This window comes from Nematolebias whitei, chromosome 1 (assembly GCF_014905685.2).
Source record: "Nematolebias whitei isolate Nwh7 chromosome 1, NemWhi1, whole genome shotgun sequence".
NCBI classification, from domain to species: Eukaryota; Metazoa; Chordata; class Actinopteri; order Cyprinodontiformes; family Rivulidae; genus Nematolebias; species Nematolebias whitei.
The window spans coordinates 25502312-25514645 of NC_056498.1; the positions used below are offsets into that span (position 1 = coordinate 25502312).

Genomic DNA, 12334 nt, shown 5'->3' on the forward strand with positions numbered 1-12334 from the left:
CAAAGGCCATGGCATCAAAGGGAAATATTAAACAAAATATCACCCCATTGCTTTTATTCTTGATTCATTTTTAACAAGACTTGTTGGCCAAGACTTGGAACCTTTAGTTTTACCTGCTGTTGGTGACAGACTGTTGGTTAATCCAAAATCGAGGTCAAGGGCAAAATTAGAACTCACTACCAGAGCCACTGACTCCCCCATCCAAATCCATACCAACACACTCGCTCCTCTCTCTTATGTCTTCACAACTGTCTAGAGGCCTTTGGCATCCGTCATATCTTCTGAAACCCAATCTGCAAGCACAGGACAGCTGGGGCACAAAGAAGTTCTCCCTGTTTGCCAAAATAGTGCTCCCATCCACCACCACCACTCTGTACATGTGGCCTGGAGGAAGAACCTTCAGGCGGCGTGTGTTTAGCTATGTTAAAAGTGACATGGTGGTTTGATGTTACAATGTACGCAAGTAAATTTCTCAAGCGGGGCAGTGAAATCAAGACGAACTGCTAGTGGAGATGGGTTATTTGTTTCAATGTTGCTTAATTTTTAGACAACGTAACAGGAAGAAAAAACAGCATAAACTAAAGTTAGAGTGGGGGAATCTGTAGGCTCAAGTTCAACCCTCCGACAATAATATTTACACCTCAGCCTTCCTGCCCCGACACGGCGACGGAGAGTAGAGGTGATTTTTACCTTGGCGTGAAAATAGACTTTTTATTATTCCAACCCACTGGCAACTTGAATATCAATAAAAATAAAAAATAAAACTCCTAGTGTTCCTCCCCATGTGTAAAACCAATGCCCCGTAGCGGTGGTTTTTATCTAGCAACCCACCCTTGACGCTAGTTATGCAGTACTAGAGGTTATGGGAGGAAATGCTTGCCAAGTAAATAAGTGAGTGAAGCGAGTGAATAGAGGGGGAAATACACAGCGGGATTGGAGCCAAAGTGAACCAAGGGTAAAGTCATGATCACTTCATTATGCTGTGCTGCAGCTTGACGTATAGTACAAAATCAGGCTGCTGCCCCCCCACACTCGTCACATCGCATCAAACCAGCCTCTGTGAAGTGTAGTCGGCAGGAGGCCCCTGACAAAACATCAGCTGATTAACGGGGAGGAAACTTAAAATGTGCCATATATCTCCTAAAATGACATCCGCCGGTCAAACATCCATCAACCACCCACCCTGCCAACAAGAAGGCCGGCCTGCCAGTCAGCAGGAAGCTTTTAAGGACCATCGTCAGTACAAAATAAGCTAGAATACACCCACTGAATTATAGAGGGCAGGCAGCGGGGTGGGTGGGTGGTGGGGGGGGGTGATGGCTAACAGACCTATTGGCACTCCATCTCCTCCAGTTCCAACAGCGCGGCGCCTGATAATTGTAGCCTCTATGTTTACGCATCCATTTTGGTAATGTAAGTGTTGATTTCTCATTCCACACTTGTAATGGGGGCCGTGGCCTTGGAATTCCTGAAGCGGTGCTCAAAAAGCACACAGAATAGCACAAAACTCTTTCTGGCTTCTTTTTTTTTTGTGCCCCCCCCTCTCAGTCTACTTGTGAAAATAGACCAGTGAGTCAGAGCCACTTGCCTGTGCTGAGACAATAAGGCTGTAAGGTGCAGGCGCACTTGTTTGTAAGAGGGCTCGACTTGGTCCCTGAGAGTGATGTGAATAAGAAAAACTACTCAGTGACAGTGTAGTCCTAAGATCAGATAACGGTCTACATGACTTAACACTTGTAAACATCTTGTGCATTTCTGTTCAAGAAAAGTATGTAAGTGTGTACTGGAAACGTTTCCTGAAAGGAAGACATTCTTTGCCCAACATGTACTTTGAAAAAACAAATCTGTTTGTTGTATAGAACTGTCCAAAAATTGAAAATGTAATTTCAGAATATGCTAGAGTTCAAGAACCGTGACCCAGAGAGAACTGGGTGGTAAACAAAGAATAGGCTAAACCCCTTCCAGATGCCGTACCTTTCATTGTTTACCGACTTGGACAACTTGACCTCACAAAAGCAAGCTAGTGGCACGTCAACTTCATTTTCAATCTCTTCATTTAACTCCCCATATGACCAAAAGTCTATCCCAAAACAAGATAATACAACTTTGAGGTTTTGGAAGTAACACATGAAAAAGAAAAAGGCTTGAGCAAACCCACGTCCACCAGCGCCAATTTTTGACAACTAAACCACTCTCTACCTTCAGAGACACTGGGATAAAACGGATCCCCCACCTCGGCGTGTTTCCGTTCATTCCTTCTGCCCTTTTCTGCTGTAGAACCAGCGAAATTGGAAATCGAACGTTGGGGTGGCAGCATTAATTGTGCCGTGTCAAAAAATTGGGCAACGACTGCTAATTGTCCTGAGACCCAGAGACCGTAAAACACAGAAGACGTCCAAACGAAGACTGCTGAGGGTACCGCTCTCTCCAGAGTTGCTTACTGGCTTTAAACCTGGAAATGCTTCAGCAAACAAAACAATTTACTTGCCGTCCCCCCCCCCCCCCCCCCCCCACCTCAATAAAAACCCAACCTTTCAAACACTTCTACTTCTTTATTGAGCTTAGTAAGATGCCTTTAGTCCTTATTGCATCAATGGTTATGGAGAACTACGGTTTTAGGTTTCTAATTATGTTTGCGTTTCTCTGAATGTATGTCCTAAAACCCAGGCTGCATGTCTTGTACCTGCATGCTCCCTCTCTGCTTTGGGAGCAATGAAGTCCCCTAGTGGCTCCTCAGGCGCACTGACCGAGCACAGGTGGACAGAAATCCCCACTTTCACCTGGCAGTGCATTTTGCAAGACTCCCCACTGTCACCCAATGAAAGGTCTTTTGGAAATATCCATTGACTTTTCAAGGAGTCAACTTTAAACCCCCCACCCCCACCAGCATCACCAAAAATACATAAACGTGTTCTAAAATAAGAAGCGAGGGATCTCTGGAGACCTGCAGGAATGCACTTTGAAGAATTCTTCACAATCCAGTCGCGGGGATGGTTTCTTCAACTCCAGCAGGATGCAGCGCTGGGGCTGGATGTGCATGACAGCTTCAAGGGAGCTCAAAATAAACGCTCGAACTGCTTCTGTTCGGGCTATTTTTAATAATAGTGGCTCGTCTCGACACAAACCTGCACATCATGAGAAAGATTAGCTGTCGTTTGCTCCTATTTACACGACATCCACCTTTATCGCCGCGCGCGGTAAATAAACGGAAACAACCCCGTGAAGAACCCCGGCTTTCATTCACCGGGAGCTGTTTGAACCAACTTCTCGGAGGCACCTGAAAGCACCGCAACAAAGTGGCACGCTCGTTAAAAAACCGTCTTACCTTGTCACCATGTTGAAGTCAAACTTAGCCTCCGCGCGGCGTGTTTGTTGGTTTCTTTTTGTTTGCTCGGAGTTTTATTTACATCCAGTTAATGGCAGCAGAGTCCAGAGGAATTTAAAATAACGCCAGGGAAGATTTAAAAATCCCGTCTCAGGCTCCTTTTCTTTTCTTTTTTTTCTTTTCGGGTTTCGCGTCTTCAGTTTAGTTGTCCGTTACTAGAGGGGCTCGCGCGCATGCGGCGCGTGCCATGTAATCTGTGCTTCTTGCTGCTCGTTAGGTCTTCTCTGGGTTGAACGTGGCGAGACTGTGGTTGTGTTTGGAGGGAGTGCGGTGTGACTGGGACTCACAGCCCTCCCACCACCCCTCACTCTCCGTGCCTGCCTCTTTCTCTCCCTCTTGTTTTTTTTTTTTTTTTTAGACCCGAGCACGAGCCTCGGAGTAAGAAGGTGTTTGAATGTTTCTTGTGACGTCACTCTGCCCCTCCATGTAAACTCGAGCCACCAGCACCCCGAAAATTCCTCTGCAGGAAGGTGAACTTACACAGCTGCGGGGTTTTTTTGTATTAAAGGGACATTCCGACCATTCTACAATGGTGGTCTAAAGAATAGTCTGGTTCTCTTGTATGACGGAGCTTTAAAAATTACATTGCCACGCTAAGAAAAAAAAAGCCATACAATTATGAGAATAAAGTCGTACGAGATTTTATTTTTATTTTTTTTTTCATTTAGCCTTTATTTATCCAGGTTAGTCTCATTGAGCCACGAGAACTCATTTTCAAGAGAGACCTGTTTAGGGAGCACATGGTGGGGGTTAAGGGCCTTGCTCATGGGCCCAGAGTGGGGCGAATGAGGGTGGAGGCAAGTGTGGGTGTTTCACCTACCCCACCCACAATTTTGATGTTGTCGGGGCCGGGGCGTGAACCCTAACCTCTGCGCCACCACTCCCCACCACATTTATTTTTTACAGCTGGCTGTCCTTAATGGTTTTTATTTCCCCACGAGTCGGATCCACGACCTGTCAATCAATCCAGTAGGCGTGTCAGCAAATGACCACTCCGAAAATAAATGCGTTGTAATAACTGAACTCCGACACGATAAAGCAGAGTTTACCGCATTTTAACTGTGATAAAATGAAAGTTTGTTAAACGTTACGCTCTTAGTCAAAACTTGCTCCAATACTGCCACCAACTGTTGTGTTTTTGTATGCTGCTTCTGGGATGCATATACGTGACGTCATTACGTCATGACTTTCGTTTTCGTTTCCGTTTGAAACCGGCGCTCAGTGAGAGAAGCTGTGTAATCCGTTAGCACATTAGCATCAGATTATTATCAATATCAGGACTTCGAACCTGCTTACTGTAAGGTTCCAGCTCTTGCAGGTAGGGAGCATTTAGCTTCGAATTGGTCATTTGCTGACACGCCTAATGGATTGATTGACAGGTCGCGTCATGGATCCAACTCATGAAAAAATAAAAATAACGACAGCTGTAAAAAAAAAATATATCTCGTACGATTTTATTCTCGTAATTATTCTCATAATTTTATGGCTTGTAATTTTTTTCTTAGCGTGGCAATGTTTTTGTTATTTTTCGCGTGGCCACGCTAAAAAAAAAAAATAAAAATTACATTGCCACGCTAAGAAAAAAAAAATACAATCCATAAAATTACAAGAATAAAGTTGTACGAGACATTTTTTTTACAGCTCTCATTTATTTATTTTTTCCACGAGTCAGATCCACAACGCGACCAGTCAATCAATCCAGTAGGCGTGTTGGTGAGTCGCTGGGTCTCTTCAGCCTCTTTCTTATTGAAGACCTCTAACAGAGCTGCACGCACACAGTTTCGCTCACTGAGCGCCATTTTCAAACGGAAACAAAAACGAAAGTCATGACGTAATGACGTCACGTATATGCATCCCCGAAGCAGCATACAAAAACTCAACAGCAGGTGGCAGTACTGGAGCAAGTTTTGAGTAAGAGCGTCAATAACTATAAAGTTGAACAAAAAAAATCTTAATTTTACCACAGTTAAAATGCGGTAAACCCTGCTTTATCGTGTCGGAGTTCGGATAATATTACAACTCATTTAGCTTCGGAATGGTCATTTGCTGACACACCTACTGGATTGATTGACAGGTCGCGTTGTGGATCCGACTCGTGGAAAAAAAATAAACGAGAGATGTAAAAAAAAAAACAAGTCTCGTACGACTATGTACTACGATTTTATTCTCGTAATTTTATGGCTTTTAATTTATTGTTTCTTAGTGTGGCCATGTTTTTTTTCTTCTTCTTCTTAGGGTGGCGCTAAAGCTCCGTCGTAGTTTTGAAGTGAAGTTATGTTTTAAAGTTAAACAGTACCTCACCACCAGTGGTACATCCAGACATTTTGTTTTCTTTTTGAAGTGGCCATGTGGGGCCAACTGAAAATTTTGGGGTGGCACACCTTAAAAGCTATAAAATAACTTCAGTAGTGGTACTAAACATTTGTTATGTTGTCATATATTGATTTGACAGCATGGAAGTTGGGGAATCCCTTTCTGAACTACATCGATCCACTTTACTTTTTATATGTTATTATTTACAATTAATATTATTATTGAGAAAAGTATGAAAGAGAAAGAAGAGTAGAGGTCATTGAAACTATGATATGCTATGCAAAACTTCTGCAAGACCAGCAAGTTTACAGTTAAAACATTTTCAACTCACTTCCAAATGACTCTTTCATGGACGTCGCAGTTTCCAAAAGAAACAAACGCACAAGATAGTGGGCAGCCATGCACAGAATTGTAATCTAAAGACGCATCACTACGAGAAATAAATTGTGTGGATTTTGTTTTTTACTTTTCTTTCTTTTAACGGTTCCACTTCAGCTCATTGCAGACAAGTTGTCAGCGTGTAGCTACTTCAATGACAAAATTGTGATGCACTTAAGATTTTAGGGTAGCTACTCACACAGGCATGTGGTTTAGCATGTACATTCACACTGGTTGACATTTCAAACAATTATTGTTGGTACCTGATCAATGGAGCAAGTGGAGCAAACGGTTTTAACAACAATATGGGTTGAACCCGAGGGCCAATAGGTTAATTCAACATACTGCAGTGTTTCTTTTCTTTACGGTTCCGTACAATGTTTGCCATTACCCAAAATGGACCATCCATCCATCCATTATCTTCCGCTTATTCCAAAGTCGGGTCACAGGGGAAGTAGCTTGAGCAGGGAGGCCCAAACATCTCTTTCCATTCCACAGCCACCTCTTCCAGCTCTTCTGGGAGGATTCCAAGGTGTTCCCAGGCCTACCAAGAGACATAGTCTCTCCAGCGTGTCCTGGGTCTTCCCAGGGGTCTCCTCCCAGTCTGAAATGCCCGAAGCACCTCCCTAGGGAAGCACCCAGGGGGCATTCTTACCAGATGCCCAAACCACCTCAACTGGCTCCTCTCAATGTGGAGGAGTAGCAGTTCTACTCTGAGTCTCTCCCGGATAACTGATCTTCTCACCGTATCTCTAAGAGAGGGTCCTGCTACCCTGTGGAGGAAACTCATTTCAACTGCTTGTATTCATGATCTCATTCTTTTGGTCACTACCCAGAGCTCGTGACCATATGTGAGTGTAGGAACGTAGACAGACCGGTAAACAGAGAGCTTTGCCTTACAGCTTAGCTCTCTCTTCACCACAACGGACCGGTACAGAATCTGCAATACTGCAAATGCTGCACCAATCCATCAGTCAATCTCATGCTCCATTCTTCCCTCACTCGTGAACAAAACCCCGAGATCCTTGAACTCCTCCACTTGAGGCAGAACCTCACCCTCGACCCAAAGAAAGCAATCCACCCTTTTCCAGTTAAGGACCATGGCCTCAGATTTGGAGGTGCTGATTCTCATCCCAGCTGCTTCACACTCGGCTGCAAACCACTCTAGTGAGAGCTGAAGATCATGGCACGATGACGCCAACAGGACCACATCATCTGCAAAGAGCAGAGATGGAATCCTGAGGCCACCAAACCGGAAACCCTCCGCCAGCTGGCTGCACCGAGAAATTCTGTCCATAAAAGTTATGAACAGAATCGATGACAACAGGCAGCCCTGGCCGAGTCCAACTCCCACCCTGAAGGGGTCCGACTTACTACCGGCAATGTGAACCAAACTTTCACATCACTTGTATAGGGACTGAACAGCCCGTAACAATGGGCCCCCAATCCCATACTCAAGGAGCAGCCCCTACAGTGTACCCCAAGGAACATGGTAGGGGTTGAACGACTACATAATTTTTAAACTCAACATTAACCTGATAAAACTCGAGTAGAACTCGAGTAGTTGATGACGTCATAGGATCTCAAGATGAAAAAATAAAAACGCAAAAAACCAATTTATTATTTACAAAAAAAAAAAAAAAAAGACCAACAAAACATTGGGAGAGTATATTATGCTCCTGCCAGTTATCATACTGCAAAATAAGTCACAGGAAAAACAAAACTATTGGTTTTTATTATTAAGCTGCAAAAGTGAAGAAACGTGCAGCACGTCAAAAACGAAATTAAAAACAGTGGGGCGGACAACCGCCCCACACCACCTTCAGCAGTGGTGGTTAGGTTTAGTTTTAGAGATTAATATGTTCATAGGTTTTTTTTATAGGTTTAGAGATGAATATTTTCTGCTTTTTGTTTGTGAAACAAGGTCAGAGGAAGCTAGTTCTGGTTCGGTCATTAGACCCAGTGTTACACCGTATTCTGTGATCTGCAACAGTGCATGCAACACCGCCCCCTACGGTCACAATATACGGTGGTCACAGAAAATGGTATAACACTGGTTTGCAACGAGCTCCAAACGGTCAGGAAGTTGATTAATTTTCTGTTTCCTTACTAATCTTTAGTGAAATATTTCCATACTACTGATGCATTTCTACCTGTTTGCCAAGACTGGGCCTGCTCCACTCAGTCCATCTGCTGGGAGGAATCCATTTGGTAGCTTCTACTAGTAGCCCGGTGCGGATCACGTGACACGTGACGCAATGACATAACTGCGACGTAATGATGTCACTGCGAATACTCAACATGAAATTTAAAAACTCGATAGACTTGTCAATTACTCAAGTAGTCTGTTAAAGCCCTAGAACACGGTCGAATGCCTTCTCCAAGTCCACAAAACACATGCAGACTGGATGGGCAAACTCCCATGACCCCTCGAGGAAACCTAGTGAGGGTAAAATCCAGTGTCCCACGGCCAGAACAGGATCCACATTGTTCCTCCTGGATCTGAAGTTTGACCAACGATCAGACTCGCTTCTCCAGTACCCCTGAACAGACCTTACCAGGGAGGCTGAGGAGAGTGATGTCCCTATAATTGGAGCACATCCTCTTTTGGAAGGGGGAACCACCACCCCAGTTTGCCAATCCAGTGGCACTGCCCCCAAAGTCCACGCAACGTTGCAAAGGCGTGCCAACCAAGACAGCCCCACAACATCCAGAGCCTTAAGGAAATCAGGGTGAATCTCATCCACTCCCGGAGCCCTACTGCCTTGGAGCTTTTTAACTACCTCGGCAATCTCAGCCACAGTCCACAAAACGGGCCATTTAAGATTTTGGTATGGTTCCCAAAAACACAAAACAATGAAAAGTGACTGATACAGTAAATTCCACATTGCAAGGGTTCAGTTTATTTTTGGCACCACTCTATCAGTCTGATGGGTGGTTGACAGCCCACAATGGAAATAAGGTTAATCTAATAATTTTTTCTGTTGTTGTAGCAGAGTAGACATTAGTCAAGTGCATATTAGTCATTTAAGAAGCCTTAGCTTACATTTACAGCCTAAAGAGATAAAAAAAACCTGCAATTTAGCCACAAGCTAGAAGTCCAAGGGGCAAAGCAATGGTTGCATTGTTTACTGTGTTACACAGGATGTTTTGTACGGTTTCTGCTCTCTTCATATTATTTGGACTGTTCCCTCTTCAGGTGTCACCACAGCGAGTCATATCACTCTGTCCTCCGTGTTGTCTGTCCTCACTCCAACTACGTCCTCTCTAACTGCATCCATTTATCTTCTCTTTTCCTGGCATCTGCGTTTTTAACATCCTTCTACCAATATACCCATTGTCCCTCCTCTGGACATGTCCAAACCATCTCAGTCTGGCCTCTCTAACTTTATCTCCCAGTTGTTCAACCAATAGTTTTTTCATTTAGCCTTTATTTATACAGGTACCAATGAGATCATCAGAGGTACAGCACAGTGCCTCTGATGACCTAATTCTTAATCTTATCCATCCTTGTCACTCCTAAGGAGAACTTCAACATCTTCATTTCTGCCACCTCCAGTTCTTTATCCTGTCTTTTTGTCAATGTCACTGTCTCTAAACCATACAACATACTGGTCTCACCTCCGTCTAGTAAACTTTTCCTTTGACCTTTGCTGTCACCCCTTTTGTCACAAATCACTCCTGAAACTTTTTTCCATCCACTCCATCCTGCCTAGACTCTCTTCTTCATGGTTCCTGCCTAAAAAAATTAATACATATTTTTTCAATTACTCCTTTTCTAACATTTTTATCTAAAAATAGAATTAGACAATTGAATACAAAGACAGCCAAAGTACATGTATCATTTATGTATTGGTTGAATAATCATGTTTTTCCACCACTAATCTCCAAGCATAAGAGGAAAAATCTGGCAAAAAGAGACTACGTTGTTGGTTAGTTAAATTAATGTCCAACCATTTAAAAACTGTCACCTCCTGCATTAAGGTCACCATAAACCCATCACTAAAAGCCAGTAAAAATCCCTGTAGGGACATTTGTATTGATTATGTTGTCATAGTGGGCCTAAATGTGCATGCATGTCTCTTTGGGGGTATTTCATCTGACATTTTGTGCATTTTATCAATCCCAATGCTTCAGTCTTTTTGCGGGAACTGTGTTCTGCTTTATGCTCCTCTAGGTCAGTCTGTTGATCCATAAACTCATATTTTACATCTTATGATCAGGCTATTCTTTTTAAATACCTGTTCTATGACCAGATTCATACACATTCACATAGAATAAACCTTATGTTGCACAACACTTGAGGATAATAGTGCTCATAACACAGTCAAGTGCAATAGTTGTCTGATGTGGGGTTGGAGAAAAATAACGGCAATGGCCCAGGGAGACAGATGACTATGACCAATTGTGTTTTGAGAAAAGTTGCTTTTGTGGCAGTCGCCCAAACACAGTGATGAACAACCTGGCCTTGAAGACACAAACATTGAGCATCCAACAATAGTTCTCTGAGAGGCAGAGAGAGAGACAGGTTTCTGAAGTCAGCAGATCTGTTTCCATACCTGCACTAATCCATGTCAAGGCATCTGATTGAGTAACTGATGGGAAATTATACCTGTAAATTATACCCCGCTCCATTTCCTAAGGGCAGAATTTGATACTCCGCACAAGTAGATTCTTAGACCAGAAGAAATAGTTGGGTTTCTGACAATGAACAATGGAGAAATTTGATGAAATTACTCTCAAGTGAACTATTGCCCTTGACCGCTGGTTATGAGGAAGCACTGTGGGAGTGAGATGGTCTTGTCTGAAGGCAGAATGTACTGTAGATTAAAGCTGCTGGGTGTTTTTCAGACTTTCACAACAGTGACTGGAAAATATTCCTCTTTTTCCCCCCCAGGAGCACAGGCTAGTGGATGGTACTCAAGTTCTGAAGAAGACATGCAGACAATATTCAACACTGCCAAAGATTTAAAGCTCTTTAGCTTACAGACATTCTTGGTGAAAAAAAAAAAAAAAATCAATCAGCAAATGTCTCCTATAGCATAAAATTACATAATTGGTTAGATTTAAATTCAATTTATATCTAAATATTATCAGAAATCCAGCAGCTCTCGTTAATAAACGGGGGTAAGGGACTCTATGAATCTGAACAAGCCTGAACACAATTCTGTTAGAGTTAAGTGGCATATAGATGCTTTAACCCCAAACACAAAGTTTCCTCCATAGAAGAATGTGTGAGCTCCTCACTACCACCCACTGTTTGTCCAGTAGTCCACTCACTGCTATACTCAAACAGGTGGATATCTTACATGAGCGGTCCCATCATTGCCTTTCTAAGCACCAGCTGCCATGAAATCCATATTTGCGCTTGTTTATTTGTTAGCAAAATGTCTCATGAACAACTGAACAGGTGTTACTGACACAAAGGCCATCAATGGATGTACATTTACAACTAATTAACCTGTGGAATCAACTTCAAAGCTGGCCACCACAACCAAATGTCCTTAGCAAACACAAATGGCTATTACTCAGTCAACTTTACAGATACTGAGATAAATTTGGTGTGGTCATCACAAGCACATACTCTGAGTGCTAACAGAGCTTTGTTAAAAACTTTGGTATGCAAGGTGGTGGTTGATATGTGTATTTTAAAGAAATGTTTGTATTAATTATTGTTTGATGAATGTGTTACCATACAATGCTTCTAGACATGATCAAGTAGGAATATTGCCTTTTATGCTAACAATACCTACGATTGACAGTTTTGTGCACATTTTAGAAAGGTTGGAACATTGTGGGTGTCCAACTTAGGTAACCACTCGTCTAGACATTGACTTATTATGACTGAAATGGGACATTGTCGTTATAAAACCAGATTTCCTTGATTTAGAATGATCCAAAAGTAGAACACCCCATTGGTAAAATGTGAAGACAAATCATCATTTGCATCAAGTTTTCTCAGTTCTCTTCACAGACCAAACTCAATTAAAGCACCTTGTGGAAAATATTGTATTTACCAATGACAGTACATTACTATTGTGTGAATTAAGAGTGTTTGATATACTGCCATGCCTTGTAGGCGTTTACTTGTATAAACTTGAGGGGTCAGTCAAAGTGTAGCACTGATAGTTACTATGTAAATATGATTCAAATGCAGGAAAGAATGCCAAAGGTTATCAATATGCATACACTTTGTATGAATAATGTAGCAAAGTCTTTTGATGTTTGCGTTTCCCCGAGTACCTGCCGACACAGCCA

The 12334-nt window shown here is 42.7% G+C and overlaps 1 protein-coding gene across 1 annotated transcript in view; it reads right to left on the reverse strand.

The window, feature by feature from the left end:
• LOC119420863 (receptor-type tyrosine-protein phosphatase S) overlaps positions 1–3845 on the reverse strand; it is a 167108-nt gene extending 163263 nt beyond the window's left edge. The window contains exon 1 of the mRNA XM_037688615.1: positions 3326–3845. The gene's annotated coding sequence lies outside the window, so the exon portion shown is untranslated. The remainder of the gene's footprint in view (positions 1–3325) is intronic.
• Positions 3846–12334: the final 8489 nt, after the last annotated feature.